Source organism: Arachis stenosperma, chromosome 4 (genome assembly GCF_014773155.1).
Source record: "Arachis stenosperma cultivar V10309 chromosome 4, arast.V10309.gnm1.PFL2, whole genome shotgun sequence".
In the NCBI taxonomy this organism is placed as follows: domain Eukaryota; kingdom Viridiplantae; phylum Streptophyta; class Magnoliopsida; order Fabales; family Fabaceae; genus Arachis; species Arachis stenosperma.
In genome coordinates this window covers 9,469,359-9,491,040 of record NC_080380.1, presented here as the reverse complement: position 1 = coordinate 9,491,040, position 21,682 = coordinate 9,469,359, and the positions used below count along the sequence as shown (strand labels likewise).

Sequence of the window (21,682 nt, the reverse complement as noted above, 5' to 3'; positions counted from 1 at the left end):
AATATTTTGTCGCTAAATTGGTCGCCAATGCCTGATTAGAAAATCTAAAATCGGTCGTTAATTCCTGAACTAAAAATCTAAATTGGTCGCTAAATCGGGTGCTGTTTCTAATCTTATAATTATAGATTTTTACTAATTTCACATTTATCACTATTAAAACTTAATTTTTATAAATAATTAAATTTTTACAAAATATAAAAAGAATCAAACATAGCTCAATTTTTCAAATAAATATAAAAAATATTCACAATGTCTACATAGAAATAAAAAATTTAAAATATTAAAAATTCCTAAATGTATCAAATTTATGTCTACACTAAAATATGGTAAAAATAATTCATGAACAATATAACTCTGCTCTATTTAGTTTGTACACTCCGATATAACTCGAGCCTCTTTCAAGTACACCACGTCTTCTATGATAGCAGGATCCTCATTTAGCAACGATGACAACTGTTTTTGCTGTAAAATAATATATCAAGATCAAATTAAAAACAACACAAGAACATTAAAAAAATAATGTTTACTAAATACATGAAAGTATTGAAAAGAGGGATGGATAGCTTACATCCATTTTGTCTAGCTCGGTAAAAAAGTGATTAAGTAGGCTTCATTTTGCTTCCTGCAAGCTTGCACACACCATATTGACATAAAATAAAATTGTTGTTCCTGTTTTTACAGAAACATGGGTACATTCAGTACTTATATGCATTTTTAACATAATAAGAATTAGGTTGTAACTACGGAATTAAAGATTGAATTAGATACTCCTATTTTTTGGTAAAACTCACCAATTCAATTCTCCTTAGATATGGATCATTATATCTATTAAAAATTGAGTGGATAGGATTGCCACCCTTGTCAACATCTTGAGGAAGCTTCCAAAAGAAATTTACTATCAAATAACCACCTTCCATATTAAAAATTGGTATGTTTTTTTGCTTTCCTCCCTCATTCTCTTTAATGAATCAACAGATGCACTCCCAACCTCAACTCGGAGACCGAATATTGCTTCAAGTCCTGTAAGTCAAACAAGTAACTTATGGAATATGGACAGATTCAAATATCATAAGTAATATGATGCTTATCACACAAATTTAGAGGTAAGAAAACAAAACAAATATTAAATCAACAAAAATTAAAACATTCCAATGTCTCACTAACAACTTTGTGAATCAGGTCTTTCAATAATGAATGAACCTAGATGCATTCAATTCAAAACAACATATTAAAGAGCATGAACAACAAAACCAAAGAATAAAGTTGATAGGGTAAATGAATCGGCTACGACAAAATATTGAAAACCACTTTTCTAATAATAAGCATCCTTCAGGAAGGAAGTGTCTACTTTCATACTTGATAGATAATAACCATACAAATATGAAAGAATTTCAAATGCTTTTTTAATTTTTTAAGAATTCTTTTAAAAAAACTTCAACTTACGCCATGCATCAATACCCTTAGCCATAAGATCTATCTTTGTCAAAATTCCAATTGTCCTATCCCCTGAAAAATCACTAGAATAAGAATTAGATAAGCAACATAAAATGCATGCACCAGGAAGCACATCAAAGCCTACAAAAATAAAATAAAGTACCAGTAGGATCCACTTCGCGGGATATTTTAATTGCATCAGATGTTGCAAGATCTTGATTAGCTGGAGAAATAGCCAAAATTACAGTTCGACTGCAAATTAACAACAAATTCAGCACACAATATTTTTACACATGGAAAATCTTAGCTAGTATGAAAATCTCTCAGTAAAGAAAATCAATTCTTCATGGATGAAAAATTGTATACATCAAACTCATCCGTGAAAACTTAGACCGCACTTTTACCCCCCCCCCCCCCCCCCCCAACTGAACACCCTGAAAAATTCTGGTACATGATTACAGAATTACAAGAACCTATCTTCTACCTTAATAATGAAATATAAGAATTTATAACAAGCTAGATCATTGCAATTTGCTTTACAAATATGCAGAACAGAGAAAACTTGGGTTAAAAGCCAAGATGTAGAGAAATCCACCGACAAATGCATCACTGGCACCAGTTGTGTCAATAGGTTTGACTTTAACACCTCCAACTTTGTCCCTGAATTCCTGCATGAAATTCAGCAATCAGAATTCGTTGAATCCTGCATCAGTTCATTTTGTACCACAATATCACATTACATTAAGAATCTCATTCACAAGTGACCACCATTAACACAGTCCACTAGTACTATTCCCATATAGAAACGTGTAGAAATGATAAGGTGTGCTTTAAATTATTTCACCATGCATACCTTGGTGTAATATCTACAACCAGAGGAGCCTTTAGTAACAATTAGAAGTTTGAGATTAGGATGAAAAAGTTTCGTCAATACAATATTATCATCATGAGGATCATTACCACCTGTAAAAAATGTAATCTCTTCCTCACTTATATGCATATATATAAGAAAATAGCACATCAAGTCTAGTAAGAAAAATGACAAACTTTCAAAATTAAACATTTGTAATTACAATTAGATTGTGTTAGAATCATAGCCTAATGCATTTTACCTTTATGACATCAGCTTGATCCCAAATACTCATTATGCCCTTGCGAGCAGCCTCAGCTGATGGCCATAGTGCCAATCTCAAATTTGGGTCAAACAAGAATTCTCGTTCACCATTAGCTCTAAGTGTAACAAAAGCTGATGCAATTCTAGCATTCGGGTCAAACCGCATGCCGGATGTAATGATCGTACTAAAAGTTTAGACGTTACTTACCTTTAAGTCTTTCTATTTTATACTACCTTTATTTAATATCGAGCCTTTATATATATATATATATAAAATCACATAGCATTATATACATAGACATAATCCAAGATTCTCAAATACAAGTCCTATCCTTCTAAAAATTAAAGATAATAAACATTGAGGGAAAAATAAAGTGTAAGATTAAGGGCTTGTTTGAGTGAGCTTCTAGGAAAAGATCTTTTTTCGAGTTATATTTTTTTAAAAGATCTTATGGAAAAGTAAAAGTAATTTTATGTTTGGGTATCTCATGTAAAAAGATCTTTTTATTTATCAATTATGTTTGGGTATAACAATATAAAAGTACTTTTTTGTTTATTTATTATATGAAAAACATCTTTTTTTTTTAAAGGAAAAAAGATCTTTTAAAAAAAGATGTAAATTACAGCTTCTCAAAAAAGATGTTTTTCTGATTTTTCTAGTGCTTTTACTTTTACTACTAGAAATTTGCCAAACACACTAAAAAATAAGAAAGATCTTTTTTCAATGAAAAAAGATTTTTTTTATCAAAATAATGGCACCCAAACAAGCATTAAACCATATACAGAAAATATGAATACATATACATAAAAACTCTATGGATCGGTCGTTGATGAGCCACTATTTTATGGTTTATTTTGTATTAAATTGAATGGATTTTGTCAACTATTCTCACATTTATTCATGTAAATTGCATGTTTTTAAGTTTTCTTCCTAATTTTGTGCTATGATTAAAAACATGCTTTCTAAGCCTTAAAATCGCTAATTTTTAATCATCTTTTATTATTATTCAATGCTATAATTTGTGTGTTAAGTGTTTTAAGGGTTTATAAGGCAGGAATGACTTAGAGGATGGAAAAAAAGCATGTAAAAGTGAAAGATACACAAGAAATTGAAGTTTTGCAGAGCTGGTATTCACCCGCACGTGCCTTAGTTCGAGAAAACGCTTGCGGCTATTTCTGGACTGCTTTTGGCCCAATTTCAAGTCCAAAAATGAAGATTAGAGGCTGCAGAGTGGAGCTGGGACGTCATTCATTCACTTTTCATACATTCACACTTTAGGTTTTAGATGTAGGTTGCTATAGCCTCTCTCTAGGTTTTAGGGTATTTAGTCTTATTTTTTCTTAGTTTCAGAATTTTATCTTGCTTTAATTTAGTTTTTTTCTAGCTTTTATTGTTCTAGTATCTTAGTTTATCTTCTCTTGTTGATTTCTTTATTTTTTCAATTTAGTTTATGAACTCTTCTTGTTAGATTCAATTTCCTTTTAATGCAATTTGAGGTATTTCATGTTTATTGCTTCTTTCTTTAATTGTTGGTTATTGATTCCTTGCATTTGTTAATCTTAGATTTTACTATTTCTTATTACTTTTCTATACTTTTATTTTGTGCCTTCTAAGTGTTTGATAAAATGCTTGGTTGGATTTTAAAATAGATGTTTATGTTCTTAACTTGGATTAATCAATTAGAGACTTTTAAGTTATCAAAATTCTTTTGTTGATTGGTGATTGAAAATTGCTAGTTGGCTTAGACTTCACTAAATCTAGTCTTTGATTAGGACTTATGAGGTTAAGTTGATTTTGCTCACTTGACTTTCCTTCATTGTTAGAGGTTAACTAAGTGAAAGAAAAAGACAATTACCATCACAATTGAGGATGATAATGAGGATAAGAATTCCAATTCTCTTTCCTTGCTAAGAGCTTTCTTAGTTATTACTTTATTTTCTTGTTATTTTACTTTCTTGTCTCTTATTACAAAACCCCAAAAATATACTTTTCCATAACCAATAATAAACTACACTTCCCTGCAATTCCTTTGAGAGACGACCCGAGGTTTAAATACTTTGGTTTTTATTAGGTTTGCTTAAGTGACAAACAAATTAAACATTGACCGAGGATATTTTGTTTGTTTAGAACTATACTTACAACGCGATATTTTTGTGAAAATCTTTACCGACAATTTTCTTCCGTCAAGTTTTTGGCACCGTTACCGGGGAATTGCATATGTGTGCCTTATTATTGGTTATTGTTAATATTGTGAATATGCTTGCCTTTTTGCTTCTTTGTTAGTTTTTGCTAGTTTTAGGACTTTGTTTACTCATTTCTTATTAGTTTTTGTTTTTATTTTTTTTATTATGAATTCTCACCCATTTGGCTATGAGTTTAGTTACAATAATGTTGTAGGGAATGGAAGCTACAATGAGAACATGCATCAAGGATGGGACAATCAAAGGTGGGAGGAGCCTCAAGCTTATGGACAACATTTTTGGCAACAACCTCCTCCAACTTACTATGAGCAAGAGCCATTCCAAGATTCATACCAATCCGATGGCTATGGTGGACCTCCTTGTGATTATCAACAACCTCTACCATATGTCAATGAACCCCTTCCTCAATATAGTCTCCAACCATACTCACAAGTCTCATACCACCAAACACCTCCATATGACCCTAATTCATATCCCTCATACCAACCACCATATGAGCCATGTGAACAAGCACCCATTGAACCACCACAATTCCAACATCATCACCTTCACAACCTTTCTTTTCCCTCCAACCAAGCTCTTATAGATGATACACTTGGTATCATTCTTCAAGAACAAGAAGAGCTTCAAACCATACTCACCTCTACCCTCACCGGTTTCACCTCTACCCTTCAAGAGTTTATATCTCGTATACCTTCACATTCTACCAACAACCAAAGCATCTTCCAACTTTCAAGCCTTAATGCATCTCCTTTTCAACTGCAAGATAAACTCTCTTTTCTACCACAATCCTCTATGGAAGAGTGTCCATATCCATCATTCCAAGAGCAATATGATCCTACTTATGTTAGTCAAGTAGAACAAGAGCCAATGGATTGTCTCAAGAAAACAATGGGTCGGCTCCAAGCAATCATCCGTCAAAAGGAGCAAGAGGAAGCCCAAGGGATGCGCGAAACAATCATGGCTAACATCGCAAAAATGTAAGCCACCATAGACTCATGGGATACATGTCACAAGCAAAGTATTTTCACGAATGAATGTGAAAAATCAACCGAAGAGAGGAGCATGAAGGAGACTCTAGAATCTCAACATGAGAATAAAAAAATAGAGTGTGTTATGCAACAAGTGAAAAGTATAGAGATTGTTGAAGAAGAAGAAGTGGTTGAAGACCTAGGCGAAGTTGAACAAGAGGTGGATTCCAAGCTTGAGAACACTTCCACACCAAGTGATGTTATTGATGATGTTGTGGAAGTTGTTGAACCTTCTTTCATTGAGCATGAATTTGATATTGAAGAGGATAATGTGCAACCACTTAGCATATTATGGATGATGAGAGATTGAAAGAGGTTGAGCAAGCGATAAATCCTATTATTGAAGATGATTTCACACCAATTATTGTGCCATTTGAGATTGTTGAACCTTCCTCATTGTGTTATGAAATTGATGTTGAGGAGGCTAGAGCACAATCTCCAACACATGACTTGAACAATGAGGAAGGTATAGAAGAAGTTGGTGAGCAAGGAATTGAAATTGAAGAAAGCTACCAAGAGGAAGAGGTTGAAATTGAAGAAGCTTGCCAAGAGGTGAAAGTAGTCAAGGAAGAGCACAAGGGAGTGGAGCTTGCAAGATCATTAAAAACACCTATCCCCAAGCCATTACCACCCAACAAAACATTCAAGTGAGTAAAATTCTTATCCTTAAACTTTACTTTCCCACTTGAGTTTGGTTTGCTTGAGATGGATGGTCAACTTAGAGCTCTTTGTGACTTTAAGAGTAAAAGGGAGATGGTTGGTGGTTGAAGTTGCCATGCAAGGTTCAATATGGTTGCATGCTCAAAGTTGAAGTGCAAATATTGGTATAGAGCTAGATTGAATGGGTTTAGGAAGTCGTTTGGATACTTCAGTGAGAATTTGGATTGCTTACCACCCGGATGGAATAATAATGATCAACTTGAAGATGGGTGTAGAAACAAGATTTGGGATTCCGGCATACGAGAGGATCAATTTTGGGAGCTCAAAGTATGTAAAGAACTTCATCAAGGCTTGGTGAATTTATTTGGAAATGTTGGATCATATTGGAAGTCCAAGCATTGGTGAAAATTTCAAGATGAGTTTAAGCACAAGCCACCATGACAAGGAGCTCACCAAATGTCCAACTTAAGGACTTTAACTAAAAGTGCTAGTTGGGAGACACCCCACTATGGTAAATTCTTTCTATTTTCCTAGTTAGGTTTCTTTAGTTTCAGTTGTTGTTTCAATTGTTTAATAATGCTTGGCATTACTTTGGTAGCTTGTTAATTGAAAAAAAAAAATTTGTGTGTTTCACGCGTGCGCATGGCCGACACGCACGCGTCATATGCGACGCTGCAATGCTCTGGTACAAAAACCAGAGACTTGCGCTGGAACCATGCGAGTGGAGTGCTAGAGGCACAACCCAATGCGTACGCGTCATTTGAATTTTCGACAATCCATGCGTGGGCGTGGCCGACGCGCATGCGTCGTATCTAAATACTGCCATCCCTGATACATAATCCAGAGAGTTGTGATGGAATTGTGCAGCTTTCGTGCATCTGGCACGAAAAGTAGTCACGCGCACGCATGACCGACGCTCACGCGTCACTTTTTATTTTGGGCCACCCACGCGTATGCGTGGATGACGCTAACGCGTCACTTGCCTGTTTCTGTTTTCACGCACACGCGTGACTTCTGCGCGCGCGTCGCTTGCGTGACTACAGCAGCTCGGTTTCTGTTCTTTTCTTCTTATTTCTTCTCTCCTTTCTTCTTCTTTCTTCTTCCTTTCTTACTTTCTTCTTCTCCCTCTCCTCATATTTCAACTCCTCATTTTTATCCTCTTTCTTTTCTCTTGTTTCTTACATTTGCATTCTTGCCTTTATTGTATTTTAACTTTGTTGTTTGTTCCTTTTTTCTTTTCTATATTTGTTGTTTTAACATTGGTGTTAAATTTTCTTACTCAACTGTTGAATATTTCTTGCATTATTTTGCTACTTCTTGACTTGTTTGATATTGTAAGGTGCTGATACTTTTAGATCAATGCTTAATCTTTTGTGATACTTGCATTCTTTGTGCATTGATATGGACTCACATTGTTTTTCATAACCCACTTTTTCTTACTTATTATTTGCAAATTTTGTCCCACACACAAGATTAGTGCTTTAGTCCTTCCTAACTCATCATTCTTTGTTTTTGCGCTTCATTATCATTGAGTTAAGATAGGACCAAATGCTCTCATGCTTATCACTAATCTTGTCTGTGTCAATTCTTGTTTTAACTTGATACTTCCGACTATTCTTTTCACTTACTTATGTTTTGACTTTACTCTTGCATCAAGTGTTTGTTGATATGCTATTTGCTTATATTGCTTTCTCACTTACATGTTGTAGCTACCATATAGTTGAGAACCCCAATCTTATTTGGCATTAACCCACATATATTTTATTTGTTTTTATATCTTTGTTTGTGGGCTATTCTTCTTCTTTTTTCTCTCCTTTCAAGCTGGCCACCAAAAGGGGAACGAAAAAACTTTTGAATGGGGCGACAAACAAGTCCATCTGCACAATCCTTTACCGGAGCTTGTCAGTTGTAGCAACCCTACTCCACTTTGCTCATCTTTGCATGCACCGAAGGCGGTGCCATCTTTAAGTGTGGGGAGGTCGAGACCAACTTCCGTGGGTAACTACTTCTTTTTTCAACACCAATTCTTAATTTACCTTTTATAGTCAGTCATTTGCATGCTAGATTACATGTTAGTTAGAGTTTGTGCATATTTTACCACTACTTGGTTGAAGTGATGATTTCTTTTTCAAGAAACTATTTTAGGCATTTCACTAATTTGAATTAAAATTTTTTGTTAAACTTGCTTGAAGAAATTTATTTTGGAACATGGTTTTAGAGTTAGAACACACAAACCCATTAAGATTTTTGAGCCTATTGATTGGTTGCATCTTATCAACCAATATATTTTGTTTTAGTGTGTGTTGTTCTCTCTAAAATTGTGATCTTTGTCTTGCTTGTTTCTATATTTCCATTGTTTGATGTATGCATGCACTTATGATTGAGGCATTTGTTTCACTATAGCTCACATACCCATACGGCCTTACCCTTTCATCATCATTTGCAACCCAATATTGAGCCTATTTTACCCATTTTGTTCTCTATTTTAGCACATCACTAACTCTAAGCGGAAAACAATAAATGTTCATAATTTAAATCCTTGGTTAGCTTAGACTAATGAGAATGTATATGAATTAAGTGTGGAAAAATTGGGTTTGGAAACATTTGGTTTGGGAATTGAGTATTGTATATTTTTGTGAAAATGTGAAAAAGATAATTGAGAACATATTCGTGCATTCAATACCTTAATCATATGCATTGAAAAAAAATAAGAAAAGAAAAAAAAAAAAGAGAAAAAGAAAGAAATAAAAAGGGGACAAAATGTCCCATAGCAATGCATATGTATTGTACTCAAATTTGGAATGCACGAATATGTGGCAAAAGATAGTTAATGGGTAGTTAGATCTTGTATTTTGATTACATGGATTGTTTTAAGTTAGGTGGGAAGTTTAGGTTACTTAAGGATTCAGATTTTAGTCCACTTGACCAAATACAATCCTACCTTGACCTTAATCCCATTACAACTCTTAAAAGACCTCTTGATATATGTATTCGTGCATTAAATTTTGTTGATTGGTAGAAGAAGAGCAAGCCTTAGAAAGCAAGATTAGTAGAGGACCGAGAGAATCGACCCTCAAACACTAGAGTGATTAGAGTGTATACACATCCGGTGAGGGTTCAATGCTCGATTCTTTGTTCCCGGCTTTCGTGAGCTTTCTTCTTGCAAGTCTATTTGTACTTCATTTTGAGATTTGAATTAGTGGAATCCAGTTTATATTTGTTCTTGGAAGATTTATTTACTTTTAACCAAATAGGTAGAATCATTTAGCATGTAGTTGCATTCATATAGATAAATTGCATTGCATAAGTCTTACTATTTTCCCTCGCTCTTTTGGTTCTCTTGAGCTTAGCATGAGAACATGCTAATGTTTAAGTGTGGGGAGATTGATAAACCACTATTTTACGGTATATTTTGGATTGAATTCAGTGGATTTTGTCAATTATTCTCACACTTATCCATATAAATTGCATGCTTTTAAGTTTCCTTCCTAATTTTGTGCTATAATTGAAAACATACTTCTTTGGCCTTAAAATTGCTAATTTGTAATCTTCTCTTATTACCATTCGATACCGTTATATGTGTGTTAAATATTTTCAGGTTTTATAGGGCAGGAATGGTTTAGAAAATGAAAAGGAACTATGCAAAAGTGGAAGGAACACAAGAATTTGGAGATTTGAAAATCTGGCATCGACACGTACGCATGGATGACGCGTACGTGTGACCGGTGCAGCAAAAAAATGACGCATATGCGTGGATGAAGCGTGCGCGTGGACCTTGCAAAGTTCAGATTACGTGTACGCGTGGCTGACGCATACGCGTGACAACCGTCACGTGCCTCAGTTACGAGAAAAAGTTTGGGGCGATTTCTGGGCTGCTTTTGGCCCAATTTCAAGCCCGAAAATGAAGATTAGAGGCTGCAGAGCGGATCTGGGATGTCATTCATTCACTTTTCATACATTCACACATTAGGGTTTAGATGTAGGTTTCTAGAGAGAGGCTCTCTCCTCTCTCTAGATTTTAGGATTTTTAGTCTTATTTTTTCTTAGCTTCAGAATTTTATCTTGCTTTAATTTAGTTTTCTTCTACCTTTTATTGTTCTAATATCTTAGTTTATCTTCTCTTGTTGATTTCTTTATTTTCCTAGTTTAGTTTATGAACTCTTCTTGTTAGATTTAATTTTTTTTAATGCAATTTGAGATATTTCATGTTTATTGCTTCTTTCTTTAATTGTTGGTTATTGATTCCTTGCATTTGTTAATCTTAGATTTTACTATTTCTTGTTACTTTTCTATGCTTTTATTTTGTACCTTCTAAGTGTTTGATAAAATGTTTGGTAGGATTTTAAAATAGATGTTTATGTTCTTAACTTGAATTAATCAATTAAAGACTCTTGAGTTATCAAAATTCTTTTGTTGATTGGTGATTGAAAATTGCTAGTTGGCTTAGACTTCACTAAATCTAGTCTTTGATTAGGACTTATGAAGTTAAGTTGATTTTGCTCACTTGACTTTCCTTCATTGTTAGAGGTTAACTAAGTGAAAGTAAAAGGTAATTACCATCACAATTGAGGATGATAATGAGGATAGGAATTCCAATTCTCTTTCCTTGCTAAGAGCTTTCTTAGTTATTACTTTATTTTCTTACCATTTTACTTTCTTGTCTCTTCATTCAAAAATCCCAAAAATATTTTTCCATAACCAATAGTAAGTACACTTCCCTGCAATTCCTTTGAAAGACGACCCGATATTTGAATACTTCGATTATTTTATTAGGTTTGCACTCGTGACAAACAATTTAAACGTTGACCGAGGATTGCTTGTTGGTTTAGAACTATACTTGCAACGTGATATTTTTGTGAAAATCTTTATCGACAATTTTCCTCCGTCAGTCGCGGCTCCTCACCAAGGATTCCTGAACCTGTCATTAAAAACAGAAGATCTGTAGGAGGGTGAGAATGTCGTCCTCGCATGTTCTTAGTAGGAAAAGTGAATGTCGTAAGAGTAAAGAAATAGAATGCAAATGTTTACTATATAACCTTAAAATAATTACCTTTTGGATTCTTTAAACTCACTTTAAAGACCTTAGTTAGTTTTCTTTAAATTACATTACTTTAAGCAAATCACAGTCACATCACTCACTTTTGAGTTATAATGATCAGTTTTCGAGTATCTTAATCCTTGACATATACAGGAATCAACAAGCACAAGCAGACTCGCAATACACACACAAACAACAACAACAACAACAACAACAACAACAAAGCCTTCTCCCACTAGGTGTGGTCGGCTACATGAATCAAATGACACCATTGTGCTCTGTTATTTATCATGTCTACAAAGAGACCATTTATATATAGATCTCGTTTGACCACCTCTTTGATGGTCTTCTTAGATCTTCTTCTATCTTTCACTCCTTGTCCATCTTCCATCTCATCCACCCTCCTGATTGGGTGTTCTGTCAGTCTTCTTCTCACATGTCCAAACCACCTGAGACACGATTCTACCATCTTTTCCATAATGGGTGCTACTCCAACTCTCTCTCTTATATCATCGTTTCTTATTTTATCCAATCACGTATGACCACTCATCTATCTCAACATTTTTATCTCTGCCACACTTAAGTTATGTTTGTGCTCCCCTTTGGCCGCCCAACACGTCGTACCATAAAGCATAGCCGGTCTTATAGCAGTGTGATAAAATTTACCGTTAAGCTTTAATGACACTTTTTGTCGCATATAAAACTAGATGCACTCTGCCATTTTGACCAACCTGCTCGGATCCTATGATTTACATCCTGTTTAATCTCTCCATTATCCTATATGATGCATGCAAGATACTTAAAACTTTTAACTATTTGTAGGATGTTTTCTCCAATCTTCACCTCTATATTAAGGTTTCCCTTCTCATACCGAACTTATATTCCATATATTCTGTCTTGCTACGGCTTATGCGTAGACCATACACTTCTAGAGCTTCTCTCCATAAGTCCAACTTCTTATTTAGGTATTCCCTTGACTCTCCCATAAGGACGATATCATCGGCAAAAAACATGCATCATGGTACAGGCTCTTGGATGTGCTCTGTGTGTACTTCCAAGACTAATGTGAAACGGTATGGACTTAAAGATAATCCTTGGTGTAATCCTATACCAATAGAAAATGTCTTTGTCACACCACCTTGAGTCTTCACACTAGTTGTGGCCCCATCATACATGTCTTTAATTGCACAAATATATGCAATCCTTACTCTCCTCTTTTCTAAAACCTTCTATAAGACCTCCCTTGGCACCCTATCGTATGCTTTTTCCAAATCAAAAAACACCATATGTAGATCCTTTTTATGATTACGATACCTCTCCATCATCCTTCTTAACAAGTATATCGATTCGATGGTAGATCTGCCTGGCATAGATCCAAATGTCAACCTCCGTTCTATCACCCTTTTCCATAACTTCATGGTATGGCTCATGAGTTTGATCCTTCTATAGTTTCTGCAACTTTGTATATCCCCCTTATTCATGTAGATAGGTATCAAGGTGCTCTTTCTCCACTCATCAAGCATCTTCTTTGACCTTAAAATCTCATTAAAAAGCTTGGTTAACCAGTTGATGCATTTTCCTCCAAGGCCCTTCCAAACCTCAATCGAGATATTATTAGGTCCTACTGCCCTGTCATTTTTCATCTGCTTTAGATGCTCTTTTACTTCAAAGTCTCGAATCCTTCGATAGTAGTAGAATTTTTTATCTTCTTCCCTTGTGTATAACCGACCAAGGCTCGGAAGAGTCTTATGCCCTTCATTAAACAACTCGTAGAAATAGCTCTTGCACCTTTCATTAATCTTCTCCTCTTGAGCCAGCACCTCTCCATCCTTATCCTTTATGCAGTTAACTTGATATAAATCTCTCGTTCTTCTTTCACGGCTCTTTGCGATTCTATATATACCTTTTTCTCCTTCTTTTGTACCCAAAGACTAGTAGAGACTCTCATATGCTCTTGTTCTTTGTCTCTTTCTTAGCCACATTATATTTTTCCCAATTATTTGCATTGCGGCATAAAGACTACTCTTTAAAGCGCTCTCTTTTTATCTTTATCTTTCCTTGTACACTCGCATTCCACCACAAGGACTCCTTGTCTCTTGGTCCTATTCCTTTAGATTCACCAAAACTATCTTTTGCTGTTCTTCTAATAACTTCTGCCATCTCCCTCCATATCTCTTTCGCGCTTCCATTCCGATCCCACTTTGCCTCTTCTCCTACCCGTCTTAGGAAGCTTCTTTGTTCCTCACCTTTCATTCGCCACCACCTCGTCCTTGGGTTCTTCGTATGATGTCTTTTCCTTAACTTTTGCTCATTGCGAAAATCCATGACGAGAAACACACAAACAATTCACACAAAAATCAAACAGCATAATCATAGAGAAACAAAATGAGTAAACACAACCAAATGCAAATACGCAAACAATATGATGCATGTCTAGTCCTATCGCAGGTAATGAGCTCATTTGTCAGTTTCGACCCGCACCCAACATAATCTAACTCGCAAGTCGGATAAGGCATTCCAGCGACATAACCTCTGCAAGTTTTCACTTCTTGTAGGCGCTGATTCTCCAGTTGAAGTATGTCAAACTTGACCTCTGCAAGTACTTGCAGGCGCTGATTCTCTAGCTGAAGCATGTAACCTATGTTCCTAGAAGCCATTCCATATTTACGGGCATCCCCACACAATCATTCACATATAAAGCTCACGGCTTAACATTTTCTCATTAGCACCATAACTATTTACTTTCCGCCACCCTCTTGTGACCTTTTAATCATTTCATAATCACACGTGCCATGTTCTCTTTTCTCTTTCTTTCTTTTTCTTAACAAATTGAACTCATATCATAACTTAAAAACAAAATCTCTTCTCAAAAGATTGAATTTAAAACATTATACTTTTTTTAATAAATCGAATTAAAAACAAGACTCTTTCTATAATAAATCAAAATTCATTAAGATTTTTAAATCAGATTTGCTTTTAAATAACACTTTAAACAAGGACTTGGAGTTTTATAAAAATTTCGGCATCATTTCCTCTAAAATTCGGATTATGCCACCCTTCAAGGGTCCCTACCAAACCATTCTCAATTCTCAAAAATCACTTATAAATCCAACAAATCATATCCATTATCAAAACATTTATAAATCTGAAAGCTAACCAGGTTCAATATCAAAATCATTTTCAACTCTCTTTTCATTACCAATAAATTAAACCAGCATTTTTTCAAACTCTTTCCAACGATTTTAAACCCAAGTTTTTCATTACTTTAGAAGTATAAATAAAACTTTTCAATATTAAACCCTTTTCTCAATATGTGTAAATATGTAAACCAAATCTTTTTCCAACATAGAACCACTTCTCAAAATAAGCCTGTAAATCGGATTTCTAGTACAAAGTTCGGATTTCTAGTACAAAGTTCGTTTCTTAATATAAATATATATAAATCAGATTTCTAGAATAAAATTATTTTTCATATATCTTTGCTAAAATTCGGACAGAACTCCACCTATAAATTAAACCTCACTACTCTTACGGGTTCTCTCTCTTTCATAATTTCTCAATTTATCTCGATTCAAACCAGCGCCCAATCCAAAATTAACCAAGTCAAGTATTAAGTTAGCTCAACCCGTATCTTGTTTGTTCTGGAAACACGTCTTCCTATTCTATCTTTTCTCGAATCTCCTTTAAGGGATGAAATAGAAGCTCGAGAAGGAATAGCAAAACCTAGTTGACTTCCCAGCTCAAACTGAACGCGATGTAATCAAACTTATAGCTGACGCCGTAGAGAAAGCCCATATGCGAAGTGGAAAAAGTAGGAGTAGACATCGGAATAAGAGCTGTTGTCGGACGTTCATCAGTAACCGGTGTGATGTTAGCAATGGAATGCGTATCCGCTGTTCTCTTTTCTGCTGTGATTGAATCAGTAAGCGCTGCGGATCTTTTCGTATAAAGAATAAACCTCATTCGATCTCAGAAGGGATGAATACAAAGGAAGGGAGTTGCACTAGTCTCATAAATGCCAGGGGGATTTGCTTCTTCACAAGCTTATCCCCGCCCCGACCGGCAGCTGCTGGGTCCCCCCATCTCTAAATAACTAAACTTCCCCCGGTCTTCGGCCCGAGCTGTATGAGGCAGAAACTCGCCCCACGTACGGTTCGGAGGCCGAGCCCCACCCCAGCTGTAATGGTGCGGCTTAGGTCAACTAACACAAAGAGGATACCATTCTACGTAACTCAGACCAATATAATATTCTCAATTTGCACATCATTTAACCAAATCATAACATAACATACTCACAGTCGCAACTCCGGCAATTCTTGATCACAACTAGCTAAATATAGAATTTTCCAATATTCTCAAACATTTAAAAAATCAAACACATGTTCATAATAGTTCATCAACTACCAACCAAATTCCCAAGCACACCACCATCATCAAATCACATAACCAATAAAAATCATCATCCTCAAACACAGCCACAAATCAATCTTATCACATTCAATGATATTCGCTATTACCAACAATTCCGATTTTTCTCAATTAGCCATACACAACATTTATAAGTTATTTGCAATTACTCAATAAGATCTTTGGGCATTCTTAATTTAAAAGCTTTCAATTTTAAAACGAACTCCCTACCTCGATGTCGCTATTAAAAGAAATCGAAAGCAGGATTACGGTGAGACAGCTGACTGGACCACTACTAGCCATGCAACAATTTTAGTCAAGATAGCAGCGACATTGCACCCAACACAACCGGAACAGCCACAACATTATCTCCCACAACAGTGATCAGGTTTGCAGCGAAATGGGGAATTTAAATCCAATGGAATTGAAAACAGAAATGGCTCTGAAAATTCAAAATAGAGCATTGACTAAAGTTAAATTAAAACAAGAACAAGCACATTAACAAGATATTTGCAGAATAGGGCGTGTATTTGTAGCAGAGATAAGGGAAAAAGGCTAAACCAAAGCAATCGATGTTGAACCTAATTGGAAGGGGGATAGGACAGCAGCGGCATCATCCCCTTCTTCTTCTCGCTGGCAGTAGCGGCAGTGATGGCTAGGGTTCGGCGGCGATGGCTCCTCCAACGGCGGCGATGTGGCTCAACGACGGCAAAGCTTCCCTTCTGTTCTCTGGTTTGCATTTCCCTCATCAACGCGGGACTGATGGCAGTAATAACCTTCTTCTGGCGGCGGCTTGGGACGGCAGCAGCGATCATGAACCACAACGGCGTCACGGCTCCACGACGGAACGGCGAGCTCGACGGCGATCGTGGGCTTTGCACATCAATGACGTGTTTCTTCTTTGGCTCATTCTCGCTCCTCTGGTTCTCCCCCGCAAACTCCCTCTCTCCTCTGACGCTCTTGATGACGACGGCAATGGCGGTTAAGGACCCCAGCTGGTGTCGCCCCTCCTCTCATCGCCTCTTTTCCCGGTCTCTGTTGCTCTCTCTTGTCCGCACCCCCCCCCCCCCCTTTTTAATTCCTTTATGAGTATCATTCAGTTTGTGTGTGGTGCGTATATGGGGAGAGGGGTTGGCGGTGGGTTAGTGAGTGGCGATGAGGAAGGGTGAACGTGGCTCATTAAAGAATGAGCAGGTGGTGGGGGCTATACGTGTGTGTGTTTTAGAAATTAGGGTTAGGATGAGATTAGGAATTAGGGTTTAGAAGTGAAAATTTAGGGTTTGAGTAGAGTTTTAATTTAAAACAAATTTAATTAATATAATTAATTTTAAAAATATTATTTTATTTTTTAAATTATAAATTATTTTTAATTAAATACTTTTAATTTAAAATTATAAATAAATAAATAAATTTTTCTTTTAATTCATAATATTAATTAAAAATTTTAATTATTTAATTTAAATTATATATAAAAGGTTAAATTACACAGTTAGTCCCTATACTTTCAGTGAAATTGCAAATTGGTCTCTATAGTTTAAAAGTTTGTAATTGGGTCCCTGAAAAAAATTAAAATTTGTAATTGGGTCCCTACCGTTCAAACACCGTTTGATTTAACAGAATATTCCTTAGTATATTCGCTATTTTAAGCATGTGAGTTGCACGTGTTTAACAGTAAGGACTAATTTACAATTTTAATAAAAGTATAGGGACCAACACTATAATTTAACTATTTAAAAATGACAAAAAAATCCCTAACCCATCCCACCCCTCCTCAGCCTTCTCACTGTCACTTCTCCACTTTCCAAAACAGAGAAAAAATCCCTAACCCATCCCACCCCCTCCCCAGCGTCATGAATTGAAGGAACAACAACAATTCTTTACGCTCATGTCTCTTCTTCCTCTTCATCTTCAACTCCATTTCTCTCTTCCTTTACTTCCTCACATACTCTTCCAATTCTTTACGCTCCAATGCCAACCTTCACAATCAAATTCCTCTCTTAAGATCACAGCACACACAACAATCGCACCATCACTCTTCAAAGCCATGGCTAATTCTCCCTTCTTACCTGCTCTTGTGAAGGCTACTTCGGAAACGGCTTCGGGGGGACTCATTGGCGGTGAACACACGGCAAATAACGTTGCTGTGGGGAGCGGCGCCACCGTGGTAGGGGAACTCCTCCCAGCCGAAGGCTTCTACGACATTGTTGAAGTCAGAGGGGTTTTGGATCGGGAAACCTAACTCCATCGTAAACCTCATTTTGTTGAAATCTGGATCTCCAAGAAGAAGGAGAAGTAGAAGGAGGAGAGTGCTGTAGATGCGTTGGCAAAGTGTGCATGGTTGATGTTGTTTGCTTCCTTTCCAGGGAAGACAACCTCTTGTCTCCCTCTCAAGCTCTCAAAGTTTCTCTTTCTGTTATTCTTACTCAACCTTTCTCTCTGCTTCTGCTTGAAATGTTAGACCTCATATTTTTCTTCAATTTTCTGAATCTGAAATTTTAACTCATAGTAGATAAAGTTAATTTAGATTTTAATTACTGAGACTTGTTTACTGGAAGCAATTAATCTGATTCTCCAAGGAGCACAGATTATAGCAGCAACAAGAAAGAGTGGGGTGGGGGGAAGGAAACGCGTTTTGGGGGTTGGGGGGAGGGGGGAGGGGGAGCCGAAAGGAAACGTGAAGAGGGAGGGGAGGGAGAGGGAAAAGGGGAAAGGAAGAGGGGGAAGGGGGGAGAGGGGGAGGGGGACGGTGCCGGCTAAGCTTGGAGGGGGACCCCGCCGGCGCTGCTTCTTCCTCTGTGACTGTCTCTGCTTCTTCTTCTGCTTGAGCCTCTGCTTCTTCTTCTGTTACTGCCTCTGCTTCTATTTTTGTGACTACTCCAGTTTCTGATTTTGATTTATTTTTTGATTTTATTGTTGTTGTGTGTTGATTTGGTTGTTGAGTTGAATTTCTGATGTTGATTTGGTTGAAATGTTATCTTTCTGGGATTGTTGTTGTTGAAGCCCTATTGTTGTTGTTAAAAAGAATAACAAAAATTCTGAAGAGAGGAGGAAGAAAAAAAAGGAGAAAAAGAGGAAGAAGAGGACATTATGGTAAATGTGCATTTTTTTTACGGTAAACGTTATTGAGGATCTAATTACAAATTTTAATTTACTTTAGGGACTCAATTACAAACTTTTAAATTATAGGGACCAATTTGCAATTTCACTGAAAGTGTAGGGACTAACTGTGTAATTTAACCTATATAAAACTCTCTTTTATCTTCAATTACTAAAGCTTTAAATTTTAATTAAGCAAGAAACTAAATCATTAACTTTAATTGATAAAAAATATCTAATTGTAATTGAAATTTATATAAATCTGAATTAATTTAAAACTCGAAATCTCATCACTTTTGTTTATTTATTTTTTAGTAAAGGCAACTTTCTAAAAATAAAACTATATATAAACATAAATAATTCATTATTTATTTTTTAAAAATTTTTGCCCTCGAAAATTAATATATTGCATAAAACATTACATAGTTTCAACATTTTACTTTTTTAAAATACCTTGTAGAAAACGTAAAAAGTCTCAGCTCATATGAATACGTATACAGTTTCATATACTTGGGTTTTCATAAGACATAAAAAGGATAGGGTAGAAGTGTGATTGCAATGCAGAAATTACAAGATAGGCTTGATATCTCAGGGAATTCAAATAAATACACGCATTTAAGATTGAACGAAAAACGCCTATAAACAAGGAACAGAATTGAGGAATAATTAACTCACTTTTCCAAGAAAGAAACCTCAAAAAAAACTATTAGTAGCCGATTTTGTTAGTTGCTAAAATCGCTTGCTATCTTACCAATTAGCAACCAAATTATTTTGTTAGAAAGTTTTCATAGTTACGCATTTAAAATTTTATTAGAAAATTTTCATTCATATATCACGCCCTTCCCCTTACTTTTCTCATATCTCACTCTATTTCATTCGCATCTAAAATTTTATTAAAAAATTTTTATAATCACACGAGTGTAATACTCAATCATTGAATTTTATAGTGTTTTTTAAAATTATGGGGCGGGACAATAGCCACACGCGGATGGCTATTGTCCCGCCCCATAATTTTAAAAAATAGCATAAAATCTAATGGTTGAGTATTGCACCAAAGTTTTTTCAATATCTAAAACAATAAACGATTTTTTTGTATATGATGATAGTAATAAAATTCTAATTTACAGTAATTTTGATAGTAATGCAAAAAAATTATTGTATAGTTTGTGTTTGGTATTTTAGTGTGTCTAATAGGATAGGTAAAAATTAGAAAACTAATAAAAAATGTGTATCATGTATGTTTTATTGCTGTTTTATTTTTACTACTCGTATTGAAATTCTCTCCCCTATTTATTGGAGTCGAGATCTTGCTGTAACAATTATTAAAAAAAAAATACTTCTTGCAAGTGGCCGATTTTTTTTCTCTTTTTACAACACAAAAGAAGCTTTTTTTTATTTCCTTTTTTTTCCTTCTTGCAGTCTACACACAATCAAAAACATCTTTTTTTTCGTATAGTACTTCTCATGTCACAATTTTATGTTATAGGATTGTTCTTGTTTATTTTTTTGGATTTTTTGTTGTATTATACCATGACTATATATATATAATATAAGAGTAATAAATACTTATTTTTTACCATGAATGATTTAGACACGAACAAAACTGATCATAAAAAATTAAAATTAAAATTATATCCATAAAAGATAAATTTTATTTGACAAAATATCTAATCTTTAATTTTTTATTGCTTTCATTAAAAAATAAATTAAAATACCTAGATTACCCACGTCCTATTATCTTCCTCACTTCAACTTCTTATTTATCTCTTTAACACCACCATTGTTATATATCCGAAGGAAAAAAAAAATCTTCGATTAATATCTTTCTACTTGAAGAGAAAAAACTTTGATTTCATTGGTTGATTTTTGTGGATCCAATAATGTCATCAAAGGCAGTTAGACAAAGGCTTACAACCACAAGCAAGCAATAGAAGGAAGAAGCCACCATAGCATCAGCTCCATTGGCATCATGGCGAAAAGCTTAAATTCTTTCCCGCATTTGGTCGAGCAAGGATTGGAAAAATCACGGGAAAAAAGAAAAACAAAAGAGAGGGATAATGAAGGTAGATACGATGGCATGGAAAGCCCCCATTGCCGTTGTCGCCACCGGCATTGCGAGTGAAGCAGTAGGTGGAGGAGAGAGTCTGCGCATTATCGTGTCTGTGCTTGCCAGAAGCCATTGCCGGAATTGTCCAAGATTGTCGTCAGCTCTGTCTTGCCCTTTTTCTTATCTGACTTTTACTTTTCTTTTGTTTTTTTCTAGTTTCCTTTTCAGAATCAAGAACGAAAAGAAAATGCAGGAGATGGTAACGGCGATGAAGGAGAAGACATGAGCAACAGTAAAACTAAAGGATGTGATTTTTTTTCTTTCAGGTTGCTAAGTGGTGGTGTCAAAGAGATAAGGAAAAAGTTGAAGTGTTCAAGATAATAGAACATGGGTAATATTTTTATTTTAATTTTTTAACAAAATTAATAAAAAAAATTAACGATGAAATATTTTTGTCAAACAAAATTTATCATGGTTATAGCTTTAATTTTAATTTGAAAAAAGAAAAAATAAATTTCTGATATTTTTTTCTGCAAACATTTTAGTCTCCAATGATTAGAAAATACATTTATGTTTCTGCCTTTTTCAATACGCGGACAAATTTACCACTCTATTGAAATGACTCCGTCGGATCCGACAGAAAAGTATGACGT

The 21,682-nt window shown here is 35.2% G+C and overlaps 1 long non-coding RNA gene across 3 annotated transcripts; it reads right to left on the bottom strand.

Annotated features, from left to right (window-relative positions):
* Nucleotides 1-211: 211 nt before the first annotated feature.
* On the bottom strand, nucleotides 212-17,090 carry LOC130976811 (uncharacterized). Of its 3 annotated transcripts, XR_009084771.1 has the most exons (9): nucleotides 16,448-17,090; nucleotides 16,118-16,328; nucleotides 2,288-2,397; nucleotides 2,034-2,102; nucleotides 1,598-1,686; nucleotides 1,444-1,506; nucleotides 792-1,020; nucleotides 569-669; nucleotides 212-462 (listed from the first exon to the last, which is right to left on the bottom strand). It is a non-coding gene; the product is annotated as an uncharacterized LOC130976811 (long non-coding RNA). The 3 variants fall into 3 exon arrangements; XR_009084773.1 differs by lacking the exon at nucleotides 1,444-1,506; XR_009084772.1 differs by lacking the exons at nucleotides 212-462; nucleotides 569-669; nucleotides 792-1,020; ... (2 more) ...; nucleotides 2,034-2,102; nucleotides 2,288-2,397 and adding an exon at nucleotides 11,059-11,380 and having other exon boundaries at nucleotides 16,448-17,087.
* Nucleotides 17,091-21,682: the final 4,592 nt, after the last annotated feature.